Source organism: Aotus nancymaae, unplaced genomic scaffold (assembly GCF_030222135.1).
Source record: "Aotus nancymaae isolate 86718 unplaced genomic scaffold, 86718_ANA_hifiasm-v0.15.2.pri h1tg000020l, whole genome shotgun sequence".
Taxonomy (NCBI): domain Eukaryota; kingdom Metazoa; phylum Chordata; class Mammalia; order Primates; family Aotidae; genus Aotus; species Aotus nancymaae.
Window position 1 is genome coordinate 9186006 of NW_026988432.1, and position 25915 is coordinate 9211920.

A 25915-nucleotide genomic window follows, 5' to 3' on the forward strand; every position below is an offset into this window, starting at 1 on the left:
TTTTGAGTTTTTCTTCCTCTTTGTTCTGGCAAATTAATTCACAAGAGAGGCAATTTCTGTAGAAAGTCTGGCAATTTCATTTTAAATGAGTCCATATTAACCATGTCACCCCTTGCATCCTTTAACAGTCTTCCTCTAACTATGTCTTAGACTCGCAAATAAGAATTGGATGGAAGCAATTCTTCCTTCCTAAATGAAAGCTTAATTCCAATCGGTCCACAGTTAAATACAGCCTAATGACAGCTTAGTCACTTTTTGACCAAAAGTCAACAGTGCAATGAATAATTTTAGTGATGTGTAATGTCACATATATTTTAGTTACTTTAATTTTATTTTAAATACTTGAAGAATTTCTAAACATAAAATTCCCTCACTAGTTTGAAACAAAATGTGTGCCAAAGTTAAATATAAAAGTAGACAGTGGCCAAAATGCTATTTCAGATTAAACATGAAACAAAAGCAATGTAAGCATTTTTAAAAAATGCATCTATTTCTAAGTAAGTCAGTACATATCAGAATGACAAGTGAAAATGCATTTGTAAAGACTTTGATTATGTTCTGGTAGAGAAAACTTACAAACCTCACAAGTGGCAACTCTTAGCTTTGGACCCTGGATTTCACAACAACCATGCCCTGCCTCAAAAGTTTCTAATGATCTTATAGTATTAATACTCCAATATTTTCTCCATCTCAATTAGAAGTTAATAATCATCTATACATACCTTAGGAATTATTAAAACAAAACATACAAATAAACATGTTAATGTTATCCCTGCAAAATGAGAAATGTTTCATTAATGTATTCTAGCACAACCAGAGAAAAGCCTTGACCTAAAACCAAAACAGGAAAAGATGCTCTTCTTTAACTCCCATGCCAAACATTGATCTGCTACATTGGATTTCTTATAAAATCGAGAAATTGTGAAACTTTACAAGATGAGTACTTGTAAAGTACCAAATTTGATAAGTAAAACACAGTAGAGCTGGTAAAATGTAGATCTTATTCCAGTAAAAAGAGAAACCAGGGGTTTATATAAATCATCTATAATGGGACTTAATTTTACCAGGCACTAACTACACTCTCAAGTGTGTTCTATTATTAGGAAGAAATATGCAAACACACAATACTTAACAAGATCTGCATTAGAAAAATGAATATATTATAAGGGAATTATAATTAAGCATGAGAGGTAAACACCCTGTTTCAAAATATCTCCTAGAAATAATTTTAAAAGTAGACAAACTATCTTGGCACCAAAGTTGCCAAACGGTTATTCTCAAGGATTTCAATTGATCTCAGTATCCCAGAAACATGAAACCTGCTGACACTGCCTAAAACAAGCTTTTCTCCTCAACCGAGAATGTGCTTTGGTTTATACATATATTTGTTTTCTTTAAGGAATTAACAAGCGTTTTTGTAGACACTCTGATAGTTCAGATAAAATAGCAGATTAGCTTCAATTATTAACATTGAGTTGTAAAGAAGAAAAATGTTTATATATAATTTATAGAAGGAAAATAGTGGGAAAGGAATATGAAAATAGTGGGAAAGAGATGGCAAAATGAACCAGAACTAAGAATAATGCACAAAGAAAGAATCAAAGCATCGCGAAAGTGTTAATGAGCACCCCTTTTAAATCATCATCTTTTTTCCTGCATCTGTGCTGAGAATGATTTAGCATAACCAATTTATGTTTTATATATGTTGCTGCTCTAGTATCTGGGTTTTTTGGGGGAAGCTGAATTTGCCAAAACAGATATATTGATGAACTGTTTGAAAACACACACACACACACACATACACACACACACACACACACACACACAGAGTAGGAAGAATAACAATCAGTATTTTTTTGTTAAACCAGAATTACACATGCACTGACATTAAAATTTGATCACCTATAAAAAAGACCAATATGATAATTGGGCAAGCTAATTCTTTTTTATTAATCTTTAAAGTCAGCACTTTTTCTTGGCTTCTCTATTCAGCACTGAGTTATAATGACAACTCTGGTGATAGATCAACTGCCTATAAGTGTGTAACTTTGATTCTGGGCTGATATTATTTACTCAGGTTATGTGTCAATAGGTTTATCTATAGATATAGATTATCTATATCTATCTATATATCTATAGATATTGATAATATTAATACATATAGCTATAGATAGATATACATTTTTTGCTGGTGTATACACACAAAATTGATCCTATATCCAGCAATATCTTTAAACTCTCATGAAATATATCTTATAGATTATTTTGTGTTTTGTAAATAGATAATTGTATCATTTTTGGTCATTGCAATTTTGTATGTTTCCAACTCTTATAATTGTATTTATTTGTCTTCTTCTGTTAAAGTGGCTGGAACCTGAAGTACAATATTAAATTAAGTGATAGCATGCTTCCAATAATTATTAAATAAAACATTTGCTCTAAAATGTTGCTACTTGATATCAGGTTTTAACAGTCCACTTTGATTGCTATTGTGCTAAAGTGTTTTTCCCTATAAGCATAAATTTAGTTTTGGCAAATGCTTTTTAAGTAACATTTGAGATAACAAGGCCACTGATTTTTGCTTTTAGTCTGTTTAGTGTGATTATTTGCATAATAGATGTTCTAACGCTATGTCTTCCACTTCTGTGACAAAGCAATTTTTAATTAACTAGATTTAAATTAATATTACTTGCATTTGATGAATAATTTTGCTACTAAATATATCCGTGAAATTAACTGTCACTTTCCTTTCTTGTATTATCTTTGTTTGGATACAGTATTAGGGTTAAGCTAACACACTGGAAAAAGTTGGAAAGTTTTTCTGCTTTTCTCTTCTCTGGAAGATGTTCTAAAAAAATTGGAGCTATCTACCCTAAATGGTACAACTTAAGCATAAACCATTCTGATCCTGGAGTTTTATTTCAAGAAGAGTTTTCATTTATTATATTTTAATTTAGTTACTTACTGTTATAAATCCATTCAGGCTTTCTATTTCTAAAGGGTCATATTGGGTAAGCTATATTTTTCTGGTCAATCATTCATTTCATGTAAGGTTTTATTTTTATTAGCAGTATCTCTTCATGGTGTTTTCTTATATTTGTAAATCTCTGCCTTATCTAAAGCCATGTCTATTTTTTATTACTAGTAATTTCCGATTACAGCTTCTCAATTAGTTTCTTTTTTCAAAGAATTAACTTTTGGCTTTGCTTTCTCTATTAAAGTGTTAAAAAATTTATTTGATCAATTCCTAGTATTCTCATTCTGTTCCTCTTTCTATACTTTGTTTTTCTTCTGCCACTTTTTTAACTTTTAAAGTAGAATATTAGCTGATTTGCTTTTTTTGTCTTACTATTGTTGTTATTCTGGTTACTCCAAGAAGCAATTCTACAATGAGATTAAAAATATAATACATTTACTACGGAAATTGCCTATAAGAAAAAATGGAGAGCAAGACAGGAGAGGTAGGGAATGGTCAAACTATGATACAAGACTGGCTTTGAGTGAGGGAGAAGCAGGAAAGAGGGGAGGATGCTTTAAAGCCTCTGAGACCTCAGTGCAGTCTAAGCAAAGTTAGGCAAGGCCTTCAAGGAGTTTTGAGTCAAATCAGTAGCCAGAGGAACATCACACCTCCCAGGAACAGAGAGCCCAGCGTTAAGCTGGGAGTAGCCTGTGGAAAGCAACAACTCATCTCCTAGTTTCAGAATGTAGCATCTGGGTTCTGAATTAATTACACTCCCTGTAATTGAGCTATGAGAGGCATCTTCTAATGCCAGATACAGCTATTTCCTTATACATGTATTGATGTTATACATATTTTTAAGCTTTGCAGTCTCTCTCAAGATTTCAATGTTTTTATATTTCAATCTTAAATTACATTTAATATCTTTCGTTGACCTATGACTTATTTAGATGTCTGTTTTGTAATATCCAAATAAATCAGTTTCTTAAAGTAACTTATTTGCAATCAATACAAAAATAGATGACTATGTCTAAGAAATAGTATCCTTTGAAAAATGCATAGTTTAAAACATGAACGCAGACTAAATCTCAGTCTCTCAACCCAGTCTCCAAAGATCAAAATGAGAAAAAAATAAAATCACTAGTAGCTGCAAACCTGTAAACATAATAAAGAGACTTAGACTTATAGAAACTTGACTGATCCATAAGAGGTGCAATAAATGTCCGAGAGCAGCAGAGCCTTCTTTGGAGACCATGTGAGAGCAGAGTCAGATGCGATGGTGCAGAAGAGAAAACATACACTAGGGTGGATGTTCTCCATAGGTGTGTAGCCACATCAGCTTAGGCAGGAAAATACTGAGAATAGGTCTCAGACTTGGAGAGCCAGAACATAAACTACTATCAGAAATGTAATAAAGGAGATTAGAAAGTACAAGGGTAATTATTTTCAGGTTATGTAAGGTCAGGGGTAGCACTCTAGAGGGCAAGGGGTACCTTGGAAAGCAGGGATGTCATTTAGAAACTTCCTGGAAAAGGACAGCAGGAAAGCAAGAAGTTGATGTTAAGGGAATTATCAAAGAATCATAATACAGATTGATTTCCATCCCCCTACCCAAAAGCTTTCATTTAAAAAAGGGTGCCTTCACTATATTAACAAAAGAGGGCACGCTAGAACTAAGAAATTAAGTACACAACTCATAATTTTTTATTATTCTACTTACGCCCATAGAACCCACTTGTTATCACTTATTCTTGCTATCCCAGGATAATCCTACCCAACTGTTATGGACTGAATTGTGTTCCCCCCAACATTTGTATTTAGAAGTCTTATCCCCAGTGTGAGAGTATTTAGAGATAGGTCCTATAAATAGAGATTAAAGGTTAAGAGGATACATTAGGGTGGGGCCTTTATCCAATGGAACTGATGTACTTATAAGAAAAGGAAGAAGCACCAGAGAGCCCTCTCTCCAAGTGAGCACAGAGGAAAGACCATGTAAGGACACAGTGAGAAAGTAACCATCTACAAGCCCAGAAAAGGGACCTCACCAGAGGTTGATTTTGCCAGCACCTTGATCATGGACTTCCAGCCTCCAGAACTGTGAGAAAATAATGTCTGCTGTTTAAGCCTCCTGGTATGCAATATGGCCTGAGCAAACCAATACACAAACTTTTTCACAGAAAAAGAAATGCAACATCTATACAAAGCTACTAGAAGTAGAAAACAAAATGAGAATCAAAGCTCTGCAGCTCCTGGAAATATTTCGCATAAAATCACCTCATGGAAAAGAGAAACTGTAATGACATTCTCCAGCAGGAATTAAATCAGAAAAAGAAGGAAATAGGAAACCCCAATACTGGATACATATGAAGTAACTATATATCAACTTGATTACATAACCACAGAATATAGTTTTTTAAGTGACTTTTGCACACAGAGCTCTAATTTAGCATCTAGTGGGATAGATGTTCAGAACAAAAGGATTGCACAGAAACCTTAAGAGTCACTGAAAAGGGCTATTATGTATAATAATACTGTTATAAGTCTGTGAGAATTTTATGTATATTTTAAAATAAAGCAAATAACCAAATACACTAGCATTATTAGGAAACAAACTTTAAAAGAGATACAAATTTTAAAAATGTTAAGAAAATGGGACAATCACATTAGAAAACTGTTTGCCAGTTTTCTAAAGGTAAAAAATTTACAGCTACATTATGAACCAGTAATTCTATTCCTAGTAAAATAAATTCCACTCCCATGATTAATAAAAGTATAACTACAAAAATAGTTACATAAGAATATATTAACAACTTTGTAGTAAAAATATAAAAAAATGAAACAGATGTTTATGAACAGAATAGGTAAATTTCAGTATATTCACACAATGGAGTAGTAGTCTCTTGTTACTAAATAAAAGACAAACAATTAATAGATGAGAAACTATGAATAAATCCAAAAACAATTTGATGAACAAAACGAGGCTGACACAATATAATTTTATGGCATACAAAGTTCTAGAACTGACAGCATTAATATATGCTATCTTTAAAGCAAGGAATTGACCAGGAAGAGGCATAAGAATTTTTCAGGATGGAAAAATCTTCCTTATCTTGGTAAGGGAGTGCATTACACAGTTGCTTGTGTGTTCTGTGATACATCAACCATTGTCACTCAAGGCAGGGTGTGGTGGCTAAAGCCTGTAATCCCAGAAATTTGGTAGGCCCAATCATGTAGATCACTTAAGCTCAGGAATTCTAGACCAGCCTGGGTAACATGGTGAGACTCCATCTTTACAAAATTTAGTCAGGCGTGGTGGCATGTGCTTTTGGTCTCAGCTACTCAGGAAGCTGAGGTGAGAGGATCACTTGAGCCCAGAAGGTTGAAGCTGCACTGAGCCATGATTGCACCACTGCACTCCAGCCTGAGTAAAAACATGAGACCCTGTCTCAAAAACAAAACAAAAACAGAAAAAAAAAATTATCATTCAATATATGTGCATTAAACTGTGTGTAAATTATAATCCAGGTTTAAAAAATGGTAAGCAGTACACATTTAATGGTAAATGTAAATGAAGAATTAGCAATATAAATGTGACTGGTTCAATCCCTGTCCACTGTAAGAATGCGGCAGCAATTACTCTGCAAGGAAAGTGAAGATGCCCAGCACCCCAATACTCCAGTAAGATACGCCAGGGCTATTTGAAGAAATGCTTGGTGTCAGTGCTGCAGCAAGGCAAGTACAGGGTGAACACAGAACACATGTGTGCCTGAAAACAATTAAGCAGTCAGAGATTAATGGAAAATACTATAAGAAGAGTAGTTCTAGCCTAACGGGATCCAATTGGTTAAATTTGGGACAACTTGAGAATCTGAAGGAAAGAGAAAATGCTTTAGTCCATGCAGGTTGCTATGACATCATACTATAGAATAGGTAGCTTAAAACAACACAAATTTATTTCTCACAGGTCTGGAGGCTTGGAAGTCCAAGATTAAGGCGCTGGCAAATTGAGCCTCAAGTAAAGGTCTGATTTCTGGCTCACAGATGTATTCTCTATGTGTCTTCATGTGGTGGAAAGGGCCAGCTAGCACATGGGGCCTCTTTTATGAGGATACTCACCCAACTGTAAGAACTCTGCTCTCATGACCTAATCACCTTCCAAAGATCCCACCTCCTAACACCATCACCCTAGGATTAGGATTTCACATACAGGACACAAGCGTTCAGACCATACTAGACAATATTCATTTATAACATCCAAAGAAAATTAATTCATGAGTATAATGTTACTCAAAGAGAGAAAAAGAGACAAAGAAAAAAACTAAGGAAGACTGCTGGGAGGAGCAGGGTAATGGTCGCTCACAAGTATAAATTGATAGAATAACTTTTCCAACTACCAATATAATACATTTACATAAAGATAATCAGTGGATTCCAGAATCATTAGATAAAGGGTTTCTGGAGAAAAATGATACATTCAGGAATCAAAGAGTTATGCCACACATGACTTACTAATTTCAAAGTGAATATTATATTGGAGAAAGGTGGCAGTCCACACCGTAACCAAGTGATCATAGTTAGCATGGGTAATAGCTGAACAACATGGTGTGGTTTCTCTTAATATGAAGGATTCCATGAATAATTTACATATTATTCTTACTAAAACTATGTTAACCTGAGTCTAATCTAGTCTGTCAATCAGTGGTTCTCAACCACAGTGATTTTGTCCTGAGGAGTCATTTAGCAAAGTCTGAAGATGTTTTTGGTTGTCACATCTGAAGAGGTACTACTGGCTTCTAGTGGGTAGAAACCAGGAGTACTGCTAAACATCCTAGAATGCATAGGGCAGTGCCCCACAACATGTCAATAGAGCCAAGGGAGAAATCCTGCTCTAGACTTGATTCTTGTTTGCAGGAAATACAGGACATAGAAGAATAAAGGGTACAATTAACAATCAATTAGACAAATACAGAATATAGTGTATTCTACCACTAAACTGATCTGATTGTTTAAGACATCAATTTATTGTGAAATAATGACAGAATCTATTCCAAACTAAAAATTAATCAGAAAGATATAACATCTGACACAATAATAAAACTAGATCAAATGCTGATTTACAATAATGACTATAAAAGACATTCTTGGAAAAACAGAATTTATGTATAAATTAGATATTGTTGACATTAATAATTTATTAATTTATTCAGTTTGATCATTGTGATTATGTAGATAAATGCCATTATTCTAGGGAGATGCATGTTCACCCATTCAAGACAGGTATCATGATGAATGCAACTTGTGCTGAAATAGTACACCTACAACAGACAGTAATCTTCAAAGACAAAAGCGTTGATTTTAACATTTATTAAAGTTAAAAATATACTTTTTTTAAAGAACATAAAGAAAAACATATTGCAATAGTAGCCTATGGAGGAAACGGTATGGAAAAAAGATATGCAGAAAATATAAAATGAATGATTGTACAAGCACAGAGAAGGACTTTGTAGAAACCAGTGGTGATAATGTGCCATAAACTAAAGCATATTGTCTAAGAAAGTTGTCTGTCTCTGAGTACTAAATAAGGAAAAAGTAAACCAATTTATCAAGCATAAATATGAATGTATGCCTTGGGTGTCAAAATATCACCATCATTTCTCAGTGTCCTGCTTGCACAATTTTATTTATACTCTGGTACAGATACATAAGTTCTAGATGAAACGTATTTTCCACTGTATACTATAAATAAGTATTGATCTTTATGTTTCAAGCTTTTATTTACTTGGTAAGGTTAAAACTTTAGGATGCTGGACAAAATTATTGTTTTAGTTTTGATAGCAACATTCAAAGTACACAAGTGAAGATTTACATCTGCAGCTTAAGTTTTCTAGGAGTGGAAAAATATCTCTTAAGTGTGAGTTAGTTGAAAGAATTGATTACTCAAATATGTCAGTGAGCCAAAGTCCACCACAGACATTTGTCCAAATTCAAAAACAAATGTCAATGCCTATGGATTGATTACATAAGCCTCTTCAACTCACCTGACCTTTTTACTGAAAGGTTCTTAGATATTTATGGTAGAGGATAGGATTTCCTAAACGATTAGATAAAGGTCAGAGAATACACTTGAGTGTCATTTAAAATTTAGTTTCCAATAATTATTTATGGCCAGAATTCAAAATCATTTCCAGTGAAAATTTCAAGTGGCTCTTGTCTAGAACCTGGCATATTTCCCTTGAGCTTCCTATTACGCTTGCTTTTACCTCAATGCTCCACCTCACTGCAGCACTTTGTACCTCCTCACCTCCACAAAGTAAAATCGATGGGGGAAGGATCTTCCTTCCCTCTCTTGCCAGTAGTCATAGTGTCAGATAAAGGACTAGGTTAATATGACTACTGTTTCCATTCAACTTAGATTAATGGCTAGACCATACATGAGGAAAAACCCTTTCTGGGGCCCAAGATGATTAACTATAAGAAGAGGAAATATAGAATGAGTATTGAAAATTTTAAGGACCTAGAAACTAAAACAGCAGTGGTCAGGATTGTGGGATCACCTTATAAATCATTGGCAGCGAAATAAGTAAATACAGGCTTGAATTCTACATGTCAAGAAAATGACTAGCTTCTGAGAGCAGATTATTAAAGGAGTATAGAACCACTTTGCTGGGGTCCACATGAAATCAGTGAATGTCGAACTAGATGCATGCAATAAACACCAGTATTAATAAGCAAGGCAGTAGAAAGTATATGGTGAAGGACTCCTTTGACAAATTAAAATGGTTACTATGCAGTCAGTGACAAGATTTAATGAAATATTTTCCAGAATAAAAATTTCGGTGGACTCTGAGGAAAAAAGTACATTCAAATTATTTGAAAAACAAATATTGAATATATAAAATGATTCCGTTATCTTTAAAATACATCAAGAATATTTAAGCCTATAGAAGAATTTAGGTTTCTAGTTAAAATCAACTGAAGATTTCTTCCATGTTAAAATTAAGTTCAACAATAGGTTCAACATCACTTTTTTTGTTGCTGTTAATATCCAAATACTTCATCTTCCAAATAAATAGGTGGCATTTACTGAAAATTTAATGTTTGTATTAATTTATAAATCATAACCCTTAATTTGATGTGAAGACCTATTATCTCCGTACCATGACTGAACATAATATATGGATTATTTGTGCCATTATATATCATCTTATTAATTATAATGTCTATTATTTCTTGAGAATATCCAATGAGATAAGCACAGTCCTAAGCTACTTCACTTTGCCTTTGTTACTTCACTTACTCCTCTTTTACTTATATTTTATATATCCTCCCGAAGTGCTGGGATTACAGGTGTGAGCCACTGTGCCTGGCTACGTTCTCTGTCTTAACATTGTAAAAAAAACTTACAGGTGACCACTGTAGTATATAATTGTACGTATTTAACTATTATAATTGTATGTTTCCTGAAGTTATGAAGTCCCTCATATTTTCTTTTGCCTAATTTTTGATGCACTTACTCATCTGGAACATTCCAATAGAAGTATGAATTTCCTAGAAAGACTGACATATCCAGAACATAATATATGAATGTCACTCTTATTTTATCTTGAGATCTTTTACCTGGCATCAGCTTTCATCACAATCCTGGAAATACTCTTGTAGTTTGTCCTATTTAGTTCTACTTCCTAACTCATATTTTCTATGTCATTTTGTGAACTACAAAGAGGTTATAATTTTTGGAGATTTGGTATGTCTTATAATGTATTATTCTATTCTATATTATAATTGGTAATTTAGTATATATAGAATTCTAAGATGCGAATAATTTTCTTCAGAATTTTAAATACTTACACTTTTATAATTTCTGGAGTTGCTGGTTGAGAAGTCTGATAATTTTTCTGATTTCTGATCACCTATATGTGCTCATTTGTTCATCATTGCTTGCCTTTAGGCAATTTACTATATTTCAGTGTTATGAAATTTAACAAAATGAACTTTGTTCTGTCTTTTTGGTATTGTTATGCTACTTACTTGAATGGATATATTCATCTAAACAATCATGACCTTCATTTGGAAGAATTCTGTTTTTTCTAATTCTCTCTCCCTTTTAAACTTCTTTTATAAGAAGCTCTTAATTTGGGGGACTAATTACTAAATTAATGTTTAAGAAACTTCCTTTTTTATTATATCCTTGTGGTTCACTTTCTAGGTGATTCATCTAACTTTCAACTCCAAATCATATATTTTAATTTTCATGTATGCTATCATGTATCCATGTCCCAAGAGCAATATTTTTGTTTTCTCTATGTTACATTTTATGTAACATTTTGTCATTTTGGGGGTAATCCATGTTTTTGCTCTTCAGATATTAGATATAGGGTTTTTAATTTACTTCTAATACCAGAATTATTTTTTAAAAATAAATCGCTTTGTGTATATTTAAGGTATGCCACATGATGTTATAATGAATATAGATAGTGGCAAGTTTACTGTAGTTAAGCAAATTAGCATATCCATCGCCTCACATAGTTACCTATTTTTGTTCACATATTTATAGCAAGAACAGTTAAAATCTACTCATTTGGCATGAATCTTATATACAGTACAATCTGGTTATCCTATATTTCTCATCTTGTACATTAGCTCCCTAGACTCATTCATTATATTCACTAATTAGATATTATTAACTAATAATATGCAATTATCTATAATTATTATAATGAACATAATAATATATAATATGATGAAATGGGGAGATGCTAGTCAGAAGATACAATGCAGCATATATATATATGTGGGCATTACAGGAGACATATATGTATATATATGATGGAGATGTGTGTATATATATTTTTAATAAATAAATATATAAAAATATATTTTACAAATATATACACACACTCACATATACATACACACACACTCACACACACACACACACACATATATATATGTATTTCTGTTGCTTTGTATCCTCTGACCTACATCTGCCCATTTCATCATCCCCAACAATGTCCCTGGGACCCACTGTTTTGTTCTCTGTCTCTGCGTATTTGAATTTTTTTTTAGATTTCACATAGGAGAACAGGCAATATTTTTCTTTCTGTGTTTGGCTTATTTCAGTTATCATACTGTCCTACGGGCCCATCCACATTGTTGCAAATACCATGATCCCATTCTTTTTTAGAGCTGAATACATATTCCATTGTATATACATATCACAGTTTCTTTAAGCATTTTTCTTTTATAAACGAACACTTGGGTTTCTATCCCTTGACTATTGCAAATAATGGTGCAATGAACGAAGGAGTGTTGTATCTTAACAAGGTGGTGTTTTCATTTTCTTTAAGTATATGCCCAGAGGAGGAATTGCTGGGTCACATAATTGTTCCATTTATAACTTATTTAAAAACCTCAGTATTGTTTTCCATAATGGCTGGACCAATCTATATTCCCACCAACAGTGTCTTAGCGTTCCCTTTTCTCCACAGGCCACCAGTATTGTTTTATTTTCTATTGATGCTTTTCTGTTTTAAAAAAAATTTTCTACCTTATGTTAACACTTCTCCATAACAGGAAATTTTTAGATGTTAATTCATATTTAAGAATGAGTTACTAAAAAGCCAGTTAGATCTTTAGGGTACAAACAGGAGGGGCTTATTAATCAATGGACTTACATGAAGATAGTGGAGCTTCCAGTCTCTATTTTCCTTTGAAAAGGGCACTGTACTCAGAAAGGAATGTTCCACTCCTCTGTGAAATGAATTTTCTTGGAGTTAAATTACTACAGTATATTAAGAGTTTCCCTGTTCTTTAGTCACAATGTCATTAAATCCCCATATTTAGAGTAAATAAGTTAGGCCCTCGGTTGCACACACTATGGCTTAGTTTAGAGTTCTTCTGCCTCAACTTTTCCAGAAAAAACTTTCAGTCTTTCTTTACAGTAAGTAAAGTGTAACCATTGGCTGGTTGTGTGAGAAGAAGGGAGAGATCTAGGGTTGAACAAAGTCCTACATGATTTTAACCAACCTTCTTATTTTCTGTTCTTTCGCCCTTATCAAAGCTACTTGTTGTTTCTTCTTTTATATATACTTTTTTTTTCCTCGTCTTGCTCTGTCATCAGGATGCAGTGCAATGGCGTAATCTCAGCTCACTGCAACATCTGCCTCCTATGTTCAAATGATTCTCCTGCCTCAGCTTCCCAAGCAGTTGGGATTACAGGCTCAAAACACCATGCCCAGCTAACTTTTGTTGACTTTTTTTTTTTTTTAAATAGAGATAGGGTTTCACCATGTTGGCCAGGCTGGTCTCAAACTCTGACCTTGTGATCCGCCCAGCTCGGTCTCCCAAAGTGCTGGGATTACAGGTGTGAGCCACCATGCCCAGCCTTTTATATATACTTTTATTTTAAGTTCAGGCATACATGTGGTTTGTTACATAGGTAAACATGTGTCATGGGGGTTTGTTAAACAGTTTATTTCATCACTCAGCTATTAAGCCTAATACCCATTAGTTGTTTTTTCCTGATCCTCTCCCTCCTTCTACCCTCTACCCTCCAAAAAGCCCCAGTATGTGTTGTTCTCCAATGTGTGTCCATGTGTTCACATAATTTAGCTCCCACTTGTAAGTTGGAACATGCAGTTTTTGGTTTTCTGTTCCTTTGTTAGTTTGCTAAGGATAATCGCCTCCAGCCCCACCCATGTCCCTGCAAAGGACATGATCTCATTCTTTTTCATGGCTACATTCCAAACACTTTGGGATTTTAAGATAAAGTAGGAAACAGTATCTATATTTAATTTTCCAGATGTAAAAAGTTAATCCTTCTCTATGGCTTCTCTTGAAAATGTGACAAAAACAAGCAATGGGGAAAGGATTCCCTATTTAATAAATGGTGTTGGGAAAACTGGCTAACCATATGCAGAAGGCTGATACAATTCCTTTCTTACACCTTATACAAAAATTAACTCCAGATGGGTTAAATATTTAAACAAAAGACCTAACACCATAAAAATCCTAGAAGAAAACCTAGGAAATACCATTTAGGACACAGGCATGGGCAAGGACTTCATGACTAAAATACCAATGGGAAATAATTTTTGCAATCTACCCATCTGACAAAGGGCTAATATTCAGAATCTACAAAGAACTTAAATAAATTAACAAGAAAAAAAACAACCTCATCAAAAAGTGGGTGAAGGATATGAACAGACACTTCTCAAAAGAAGGCATTTATGTAGCCAACAAACATATGAAAAAAAAGCTCATCATCACTGGTCATTAGAGAAATGCAAATCAAAACCACATTGAGATATCATCTCACGCCAGTTAAAATGGCAATCATTTAAAAATCTGGAGACAACAGATGCTGGAGAAAATGTGGAGAAATAGGAACACTTTTACACCGTTAGTGGGAGTGTAAATTAGTTCAACCATTTGTAGAAGACATTGTGGTGATTCCTCAAGGATCTAGAACTAGTAATAACATTTGACCCAGCAATCCCATTACTGGGTATATATCCAAAGGATTATAAATCATTCTGTTATAAAGACACATGCACACATATGTTTATTGTGGCACTGTTCACAACAGCAAAGACTTGGGGTCAACCCAAATGCCCATCAAAGATAGACAAAAATGTGGCACACATATGCCATGAAATACTATGCAGCCATAAAAAAAGGTGAGTTCATGTCCTTTGCAGGGACATGGATGAATCTGGAAACCATCATTCTCAGCAAACTGACACAAGAACAGAAAACCAAACACCACATATTCTCACTCATAAGTGGGTGTTGAACAATGAGAACACATGGACAAAGGGAGGGGAACATCACACACCAGGGCCTATTGGAGTGTGGAGGGTTGAGGGAGGAATATCAGTGGGGTGGGGAGCTAGGGGAGGGATAGCATTAGGAGAAATACCTAATGTAGACTACAGGGTGGTAGATGCAGCAAACCACCATGGCACATGTATACCTATGGAACAAACCTGCATGCTCTGCACATGTACCCCATAACTTAAAGTATAATAATAGTAATAAAAGAAAATGTGGCAATCCTTTTATTGTGTTTGTAAAGATAAGTAATTCTATATACTATAAACCTTTAAATGAAATATGAGCCTGGAATAATAGTTATATTCTCAGTTTATTTAAGGGCTAAAATGAATAAATTGGTTACATGTTTTCAATAACTTAATCCAATTTATATCACATACTATCACATATCACTCTAGATTCCAGAAATAAATCAATGGATACTATAGGAAATAATCCTTTTAAATGCAGAGACTGATGTGAAGGGGAAAACATGGGGATATTTTGTTACTACTATCCATTGTCATTGGCTTTGCTCATTTCTCTGTCAGGTTTTGGGCTTCAAATGAATGAGAAATACCAAAGACTTCCTTAGGAGAAGGAACATGTTGCTAAAGTCTTTGCAAGATAAAAGATTGGATGCTCTGACACAGATCATTTCTCATCTTCTTTCTCAGAGCTATACGGCACAATTTCGTATTGTCTGAGTGGTAATAATAATTGTCTTGTTTATTTATTTATATTTTTAATCATGTGGCTAAACTGCAACATGCAAAATCAGCTTTTGCAATGCAAATTATCATTGGCTTTTTAAGATATTTGACTTTTAAAAACTTATTAAAATGCTAATAGTTAAAATATGTTTGATATATTTTTACAAAGAGATGTTCCTATTATTATTTAGCCACATTCTATTAAAAGATGTATTATAACTCCTTTTGCTTGATTTATGTGTTTTGCTTAGGAATCTAGCATAGGAGAGTTACGTTTCCAAAAATTTACAAATAAATTAAATTTGTAACAATACAATGAACAAATATATAAAATGTTTAGTTAATTTTTGGTGATGTAATTACATACTGGTCAAGGTGTGAGGTTTAATGAGAGAGACAGACAGACAGACAGACAGACAGAGAGAACGGGAGAGGGAAAGTATAAGGAATAGGATCATGCAATTATAGAAATTAAGTCCCATGATTTGTAGACAGCAATCTGGAAGCTCAAGAAGTTCTGAAGGCTGGAGCAGATGAAGGTTCCAGCTCAAGCAGTCAGGCATCAGCAGTTCCCTCTTTCTCAGCCTTTTCGTTCTACTTAGGTCTTCAATTGTTTGGATGAAATGTACCCACATTAGGGAAGGCAATCTGCTTTCCTTAATGCACTCATTCAAGTGTTAATTGCATACGGAAACATCCTCACAGACACACCCAGAATAATATTTGGACAAATGTCTGGGCATCCTGTGGCCCAGTCAAGTTGACACATAAAATTAACCATCACATTATCTTATGAAATTGATGTATTTATTAAATGAAATCTAATGTGCTAAGTCCTTACAAGGCACATGAGACCTACAAAGTATTCATAAACATCAGCTGTAAATATCTAGTGATACTCAATCTGAACAAAGTATTTTAATAGATCTTTTTGCATCTTCCATTACTTTTCAATCTTTAAGACAAGGATGCATATATGAAATGGTTTTGCTTCTTTGAAGGGAAAAACCCTCTTGGCCTATTTTTCCTTTAATCCCTGCTCACCTCCAAATGATCTCTTCCACTCATTGATTAATAAACTATTTAGAAAGCGTAATTGTTTCATTTGTCATTGGTCTGAGTTATTTCTTCAGTAAAGCAATTATTGTTTTGGTGATTTCTAGAAAGCCTAAAATCAGAAACTTAAATATGGACAGAAGATAATTTTTCTATTTTTCAGGGTACCTGAATCTTTGCTAACTACACAGAAAGAAATGCCTCAGCCTATAAAACCTAACTCCAGAACAGCGATTTTGAACTTGAACAGATCAATACTGAAAATAGAAACCAATATGGTACATCATTGTTGGAAATAATTGTTCCAATAACTACTTGCGATGACTGGGATTAAAAAGTACATCAAGCAGTGTTTAATGCATACACTTTTGGAAGCTATTTAATTAACAACATTTTCCACTTCTTAAATATTCAAAATGCAGGAAAATTTCTAATAATATTTGAGAGAGACAATTTATTCCATTAAAGAAGTAACTCAATTCAACAAAAGATATAAAGGGCAGTGAATTTCTCCAATTTACCCCAAAAGTAGAGTTGTTATATGAAAATGGGGCTTATCTTTATGACTTATTTGCCCAGCCACTAGTTTTCTTGATAGTTTTGTCCTTTAAATTATTACACTTGCCAATCTGTAATTGTGACTGTCTTAGTCCATTCAGGCTGCAACATATCATAATCTGGGTAGCTTATAAACAGCAGAAATTTATTTCTCACAGTTCTGGAGCCAGGGATCCAAGATAAAGATGCCAGTAGATTTTGTATCTAGTGACCACCTGCTTTCTGGTTCATAGACAGTGCCTTCTCCCTGTGTATCCACATGGTAGAGGCATGAGCTAGCTCTCTGTGGTTTCTTTTATAAGGGCACTAATTCTAGTTGTCCTCATGACTTAATCAGTTTCTAAAGGTCCCACCTCCCAATACCATCACCTTGGGGGTTGAAATTTCAGTATATAAATTTGGGAGACACACACACATTCAGACCATACTATTGACCAATGTGTTCTGAATGCATCAAATGTAGTCAAATATAGGCTGGGCATGGTAGCTCACACCCGTAAGCCCAGCACTTTGGGAGGCCCAGGCGAGTGTATCACTTAGCTTAGGAGCTCAGGACCTGCCTGGCCAACATGGTGAGACCCCTGTCTCTACAAAAAAATACAAAAATTCGCCTGGCATAGTAGTGCGCACCTGTAGTCCCAGCTACTTGGGAGGCTGAGGTGAGAGAATTAACTGAGCCCAGGAGGCAGAGGTTGCAGTGAGCCGAGATTGTGCCACTGCACTCCAGCCTGGGTGACAGAGTGAGACCCCACAAAACAAACAAAAAAGGAGTCAAATATAGAACACATGAAATCATATTCCAAATGAATATAGACAGCTTTGCCCTTCCTCTATTCTTATTTTGCTGTTTCTTTCGACCTCATAGAAAGTTAAAATGGAAGGCTCTCTTTTTCGATGTGTGCGTTACTCCTATCTTTCCCTCATTCATTCAATTAATGGCCATTTGTTGAGCGATTATGAGCCATGCACTATTGCAGAATGAAGCTAAGAACTCCACCACCCAAACTGTCGCCCTTTCCTTTCCTTTTTATGCCACACTCATATTAAGCAGCGATTTTAGTAGAAGAGAAATGGAATTGTTTGTTTGATTTAAAGCATGTTTCCAGAAGGTGTCTGTTCACAGGAAAACATGTTTTCTAAGGAAAACTTTTTATGATAATAATGGAAAGGTTCTAAGTCAATGACCTCTCATGTAAAACATAAAATTTCCCTTTACTGGAAATTAGAATCCATGTTAAACACAGCTATAAGAATTTTAGTTAAGCAGTTTGGGATTGAAAGCATTGAGAGTAACAATTGATATGATGACATGAAAGAAGTTAGCATATTCATGTTGATTTGTTCAGTTGACTTGTGACCTCATGGGAAGCAGTAAACAGGGTCATAGAAAAATTGTACAGAACTTACAGGAAAAGTCCAAATGTATGTGTTTATGTCCTAAGGAAAATAAGAGCTAGAGGGCATCATATTAAAGATCTCAAGTAGCTTGAAGGTGTAAAACAGTAGCTGTGTTGAGGTTGGCACTAAAATGTGCAGAATTTCTAAAGAAGGGAGGTGGGGTATTCCTAAGAAAAGCTAATATTTACAGTTTTAATTGATACAGTCCCTTCTTCTCGCACTCACATCACAATTGTCATTCAGCTCTTCTCTACTTAACAGAAGCCAGTAAGAAATTAAAGGCGGCAATAAACCTCAGCTTGTGATTCAGTCATCAACCTAAGTTAGCTAGAAATCTTTTCAGAAGACCTAGCCACCAAGAAAAGCTACTACTGATGGGCTATCAAATATTATTTCTAATATTTTATTTCAAACTATATAATATAAATTTTTTGAAAGAAATACCTGTTACTCAAGGCATCTATTATTTCCTAGATAAATGATTACAGGCTTTCATTGGTTATTCAACTTTCTATTTACCAGATTTCTGTAAATGCAGAATAAGTATAACGGTTTTATTCTTAAAAACCTGAAGTATTTAGACTTGTATTTATCTGAATGACCAGAAAGTATATTTCTCTTTGACAGCCTGATTCTGTTTTCCCAAACTGTTATTTTTCTCCAATAGTTTATTCATATCAAGTATCATTTTATATATTCTGTTTCCTGAATTTTGTCCATATAAACCCAGAATGTTTAAATCTATATCACTAACAGTCTTCTGAATTAACCTGCTTGAAATTCTCAATATCCTGCTCCAAAATCATATAACCATTTCTAATATATTCATCATATTCTCAGTAATTGATATCTCTTTGACAGAACATGTAAAGTCAATAAGAGAAACTGAGATACAGGAGATTTAAATCAATTCAGATCAACACCTACTGTGACAATCTCTAAAAATTAAATTATGATGACATTGGAGTTCTAATTATACAATATCCTTGATGTCAAAGATAACACTATTTAACAATGTCAGTAAATAAAATATCTTGTATTTCATCTAAAATTTCTGGCTAGGTCAATCCCACTAGCATCATTCACATTTGCTATATAGCTCCCAAACTGTTGAAAACATACACTCAATGGTATGGACCCTGATGAATACTGCACCCCTTACTGAAGGCTGTTCTCTGAAGGCAAGTCCATTTCTACATCCCACACCATTGAACTACCAGATCACAGCACAACAGATACCATACAATATTTGCAGAACTAAAGATTAAATTCATAATTTAAGAAAACATCCTGAAAATGTTTTTGTCATTTTTAGCACAGAACCAAAATATTTTCTTCCTTCTCCATTTTCCTTCATCCTACCCTAAAAAAAAAAACTAGTGATAAATTCCTCCCAGTCAGAACACTCTGCTCTTCCAGTGATCAAAATCACCCCCAAATCAACACACTTTCTCATATCTACCCTAATGTAAGAAGAAAAGGAGAAATGCTTTCTTCTCTGACAATATCCCCATGTGCCAATCTTTTCTGTAACATTTTCTCTAAGTTCTGCAGCCCGCTCCTTTCTTACATGTGATTTCCCTTTTCACATATTGTTCTTACCTTTCTACCTGGCTTCGCGCTTTGCTTTGCTAATTGCTATTCACCTTATGCATCTCATTCACTACATCTCCTCTTTGTATTCACACAAATCACCGTGTTTCACCTATCAGAGTATATAACACACTGCATTTAACTGGCTTGGATGGTTTGTGTCCGTCGCCATCAAATACATCACTTTGTAGAATCTTTAGTGCTTCACATGGGAGATTGTTGATTAATATTTGTGGAATAAATAATGGGTTATATAATGAATGAGCATACAAACTACTTACTTTTGTTGTTGTTGGTTTTATTTTTTACTCACTATTACTGCATTTTGTCTATGTAGACAATCGAATTGACTCTCCCATGGAGAAAGAACCTTTCTAAGCCCCTATTGATAATACAGTCTTCCTGGGGGTGAAAATATTGTGTAACAACATGCTTATGTTTTATCTTGCGTAAGCAAAATAAATTGGATTGCTTATATAATCACTAGTTATATCTAACATTTTACCCATCTGGGCCTTTTGTTTCTAAATCAGAAGCAGTATTTTTAAAGCAACTAAATATAGATACCATGAAAGCAAGAAAAAAAAGGATACCTTTGGTCTCTTCAATTTAGGTCATATTTCATTTATTTAGGATTAGGAAAAAATAGCGACCATTTTAAGAGCATTTTTTGTACTATATGAAAATATTTCAATCCTAAAAGAGTATCAGAGTCAATGAGTTTTGTTGAGAAAACACTAAGTGAGAGCTAGGAAAGTACACTGTAGATAATTCACTAGCATCAGAAAGGGAACCTGTGAAATGGGGCCTGGGCTGTACCTTCGGGTTCTTTCCAGCTCACAGCTGTCATTTTCTTTGTCTATAGACTCCTCAAAGATTCGCCTAAAGGTCAACACATGAGGAGATATACACAAGATTCTAGGTGAATAGGGCAGGGAATAACATTCTTCCTCTGCTGGAAGACCTTACAATCAATTCTCGAGTCAGATTATTCACAACAAAAGATGCATTTCCCAGTTAAATGCATCTCTATTTAAAACCTACTTGTCACCAGAAACTATGATAAGTGTACTTACTATAAGATCGTATCCTTAAAACAGTTTACATTTGAGCAGGGGACAAACACATGGATGGTGAAATATTCTGAAATATTTTATGGCAGGAGTCCTCAACCCCTGGGCCATGGACAGGTACCAGTGTGTGGCCTGTTAGGAATGGGGCTGCACAGCAGGAGGTGAGTGGTGAGGGAGTGAGCATTACCACCCGAGTTCCGCCTCCTGTCAGCAGTGACATTAGATTCTCACAGGAGCATGAACCCTACTGTGAACTGTGCATGTGAGGGATCTAAGTTGCATGATCCTTATGAAAATCTAATGCCTGATGATTTCAGGGGGAATAGTTTCATCCTGAAACTTTCCCCACTGCCTCCAGTCTGTAGAGAAACTGTCTTCCATGAAACGGGTCCCTAAAATCAAAAGTGTTGGGGACTGGTGTTTTATGGGATGTAACAGAATTACATACAGTGTTAATAAAACCTAAAAGTTTAGACTGTTAGTACAATATAGGATATACTAAATGAAACTTGAATGGCAACGGTAAAAACATGTATTTATTGAGTGCCTACTATATATGTGTATAAATTTTGGTATTTTATAAATATGAATGAATTAATCTTTTAGATTAACTGTTAATTAAACACCATTTTCCAGATAAGCAAATACTCAGAAATACCTATCTAATTTTGGGGATGCCAGACGCTGGATAGTCCCAGGAAGAGAACTTAGGTCCAGGTCTCTTGTATCCCTAAGTGGTAAGAAGTAAGGGATACATTTTTTTTTCAGAGGCATATGTGGAAAAGGTAAAACTCAGCACACATTTCAAAAAAGGATTAGGACGTTTGAATTAAATTTTCATTTTTGACTAACTGTCAATTCATAGGCAGTTGATAGAAAAGATAAATGCCATGTGCCTTTTACCCCTCCAATGGTAAAAGGCACATGAAATTCATCTTTGGGACCCAAGAGACCTGGATCTAAGTTCTTACCCTAGAATTTATTGAATGCCTACTATTGTGTGCAATGTTTAGTACCTTACATTTAGGAATGAATGAATCCTTTAGATAAGCTGTTAAACATCAGTACAGTAGTAAAATACCAAAACCAGACATGGACAATGATACAATAATACAGTCATTGATACAAAGAAGTTGATATAGTCAAATGCAGAATGCTTCCATCACCACAAGGATGCATCATGTGGATGTTTTTTAGCCACACCATCCACTCCCTTCACTCCTGTATTACTGGAAACCACTAATATGTTCTCCATTTCTAAATGCTGTCACATCAAAAGTATTATATACATATATAGAATCAGGGGCTATGTAGTCTTTAGGAATATTTCTCACTCACTATACTTCAAGAGATTCATCCGATTGGTTGCATGTATCAAGAGTTCATTCTACTTTGTTGCTGAGAAGTACTTCAACATATGGATGTAATCGCTTAATTATTTACCCCATGAAGATCACCTGTGTTGTTTCTAAGTTTTGGCATTTACAAATAAAATACTCAAGGTTTACCTATAGGTTTTTTTGTGAATATAAGCTTCTATTTTTATGAGGTAAATTCCCAGGAATCCAATGGCTTGATAATATTGTAGTTGCAGTTTTGAAGACTGTCAAACTATTTGCCAATGTGATTGTATCATTTTACATTCCCTGTAGCAATAGGTGAGTAATTCAGTAGTTGTGCATCCTTACCACCATTTAGTATTGCTGCTATTTTGATTTTAGCCATTCTGATAGGTTTATAGTTATGTCATATCATGGTTTTGATTTCCGTTTTCCTGATAACTAATAAGTTGAACATCCTTTCACATGCTTATTTGCTAGAGACAATTTATCTTAGTTCTCCTCATCAGAGAATGACGTGAAGGATATTTTCAGTGGATATAGTATTTTGAGTTGACAGTGCTTTTAGAACTTCAATAATTGTGTGCCACTTCTTTCTGGCTTCTAGAGTTTCTGATGTGATAAGCACTGTTATTTGGACATTTTCCCCTGTATATACACTGTAATTTCCTTCTAGCTATGGTTAAGACTATTTTCCTTATTTTTCATAACTTTGACTATGATGTGTCTTAATATCAATATTTTTTTGGTTTATGCTGTCTGGGTTTCACTAAACTTCTTGACTCTATGTTTGACGCTTCTTTTGAAAGTTGGGAAGTTTTCATCTACCTTTTTTTTTTTTTATGTGCTATCAGCCCCACACTCTCTCCTCTCACACTAGCCTCCAATGACATGAATGTAATTTTTTTATCACCCCACAGGTCTCTGAGGCTTTACTTTTAAAATACAGCCTATTTTCTTCTGTCATTCAGATAGGATAACTTCCATTCATCTATCTTCAAGTTCACTGACTCTTTCCTCTGTCTTCTGCATTCAGATTTTTAAAAAAAATCAGTACATTTTTCAGTTTTAACTTTTCCATTTGTTCCTTTTTTGTAATTTTTTTATTTGCTGAGACCTTCTATTTCTTTACTGAAAATTTCTATTTTTTTATTTATTTGATGTGTATTCACAATTGCTCCCTGAAGCATTTTTATGATGGCCACTCTATAATCCTTGCCAAATAATAAACACATCTTTGTCATTTCAGTGTTGGCATCTATCAATTGTCTTCATTCACTCACTTCAAATTATTCTGGTTCTGGGTATGATGAGTAATATCCAATTGTATCCTGGATACTTTGTGAAATACATCATGAGATTTGGATTTAACTAACATTTTGTTTTGGGTGGGTTCTTGTGACACCACAATTGAAAGTCAAAGGAAAGCATTGCCTTGTTACCTCCAGATGTATGTAGAAGTCCAGGTTCCACACCTGGCTTTAGCTAACAGGCATGGGGTGGGGCCACAGTTTTCTGTGATTTGGGCTGGATTTGAGCATTATTGTCTTAAAAGTTTTCTGTCTTGTTACATTGATTCTTCCTTAGTACTTTGGCTAGAGCAAGCAGACTTAGGTTGTGTTTTCATTTTAGGTATTTTTGTGTGTTAATCTGTGCCTATTGGTGTTTCCAGATTTCTGGTTTCTTCAGTTCTAATTTTGGAATATATGTGACAAAAACTCAGAAAACTCACCAACATGCCATTTCTCAATTATCAGGTCTCCTAGGTGATATACCTCTTCTCTCCAGCATTGAGTCTTTTTCAATATTTGCTTTACACATAATATTTAGAGATTTTAGTTTTACTTAGTGAGAATGTAAAATGACACAATTTTTCTAATAGAATGATTTGGCAATGTGTATAAAGATTTAAAAAATAAATATTCTGTTGACCAAGCCATGCTGTTTTCTGGGAATATACCCTAAGCCATTTTAAAATGTCCAATGATTTATGTACATATGCATACTTACTGTAGTGTTATATATCTAAAAATAATAAATTAGTTTTTAAAGTACATTATATTTTAATTAAATTATAGTGCAATTGCACAATTACTTTTATGTAAACATAAGAACTTATGATACATTTTATGTAAACAAACAGGTTGCAAAAAAGTATATTTCTATACAGTGTTTGTTTAGTATCTGTGTGATACTAACATGGTGGATATATGCTATTATACAATTGTCAAAATTTGTAGAATGTACAACACAGAGTGAACCTTAATGTAAACTATGGAGTTTGGTTGATAATGTGTCAGTTTGCTCATCAGTTATAATAAACATATAACAATGATGAAGGATGATGTTTGTGGAAGAGTCTCTGGAGGAAAGGGGAAGAATGTACAAACTGTGTACTTTCTGCTCAATTTTTCTGTGAACCTAAAACTTGTCTTTAAAAAAGTGTACACATAATGTTCTTGGCTTTTGAGAAGAGTTATAATAAATATCTATGTGTACCTTCCTCCTTTTTTGCCATTAACTATTAAATAACCTTTTATGCAACATGCTGTGCAATGTTTAATGAAAGATGCTTCTCAGAGCTGAGGGTAAAAAAAAAGTAGTACCTATCCTGGGAGAGATATCATGGGGAGAAATGCCAGATATAGGTGAAGGGGAGGAAGGCAGCAAATCACACTGCCACGTGTGTACCTATGCAACAATCTTGAATGTTCTTCACATGTACCCCAAAACCTAAAATACAATAAAATAAAAAAAATTTTTTTTTAATTTAAAAAGGTGCAGCATAAAAAAAAAAAGAAAGAAAACAAGAGTTATGAAAGCCACCTTTGACTCAGGAAGATTTCCCTTTGACTCAGGAAGATTTTTATTAAGCAGTTCAGCCTTTATCATAATGGACCTCTTGATATATGCCCTCTTACCCCAACACCCCTTTTAGGATGCATGGAAGAGCTGTCAAGGGATGGCGTTGATGAAATGAGGAGGAACACAGGGAGGATATAATTATCCTAAACAGCATAGCTGTAAGTTCCAATACTAGAGCACTCTATCTCAGACAAATGTTTCCCTGCAGTACATACATTTTCCAAAATCCTGTTTCATGACTATTATTAATATTATTACTATTATTTTAATCTGGAAACTAAGACTCAGAGACGCTTCAGGAGTTGATCAGAAAAAAGTAATCAGGAAGTGATGGAGCCATTTCTAGCTCCAAAACCTGTATATTTCCCCTTGCACTATATTCATCTGATATAAATACACTCTGATATGAATTCAGAATTTGAAGAGTTATATAAGGAAGAAGACCTAATACAAATCAGTTTTCCACCAGCCTACAGTTGCACTAAATTCATTTCAGTCTGTAAATTGCTCTTACACATTTGTTTCTAAGATATTTTCTCAGAGTTA

The 25915-nt window shown here is 34.3% G+C and overlaps 1 protein-coding gene across 4 annotated transcripts in view; it reads right to left on the reverse strand.

The window, feature by feature from the left end:
* Positions 1-25915, reverse strand: part of CCDC102B (coiled-coil domain containing 102B) — a 356597-nt gene that overhangs the window by 185579 nt on the left and 145103 nt on the right. The window lies entirely within an intron of this gene.